Raw genomic sequence first — 661 nt, 5'->3', positions numbered from 1 at the left:
ATCTCTCAAGACAGTGCACTCAAGAAAGTCTAGGAATTGCTTCAATAAACAACAAATCCTTTGCTTTTATAAACAAATCCTTTTTTTAATAAACAACAAATCCCTTTCTTTAATAAACAACAAATCCCTTAATTATGAACAACAAATCCCTTTCTTAATAAACAACAAATCCCTTTCTTTAATAAACAACAAATCCCTTAATTTAATAAACAACAAATCCCTTAATTTAATAAACAACAAATCCCTTAATTTAATAAACAACAAATCCCTTTCTTTAATCAACAACAAATCCCTCTTCTAATAAAAAACAAATCCCTCGCTTCAATAAACAAATCATTCTCTGTAATCAACAACGAATCCTCCTCCTATCTGTACGAAGAGGGACAGTCCCTCCTAAAAATTTCTGAAGGAAAGCGTCCCTTGTAATTACCTACAAGTGAAACACAAGCAGGAAGCGTCGAATATTTCGTCAGATTCCGTGTTCTGTTCTGACGGCTTAAACGTACCAAGTCATCTGACAAAAAGATGGAATAGTATGTATTTTGCTCTGCGTTGTCAAGGGAGGTAGAAATGAGTATCTTGTATGTATGTGTTAGCAGAACATGCATGTACAGATCGATGTATGAAGAATACATTTAATAAATTTTTGTCTGTATTCGGA

Source organism: Penaeus monodon, chromosome 22 (genome assembly GCF_015228065.2).
Source record: "Penaeus monodon isolate SGIC_2016 chromosome 22, NSTDA_Pmon_1, whole genome shotgun sequence".
Lineage (NCBI taxonomy): Eukaryota > Metazoa > Arthropoda > Malacostraca > Decapoda > Penaeidae > Penaeus > Penaeus monodon.
The sequence above is the reverse complement of the archived record's forward strand: the minus strand, read 5'-3'. Positions refer to the sequence as shown.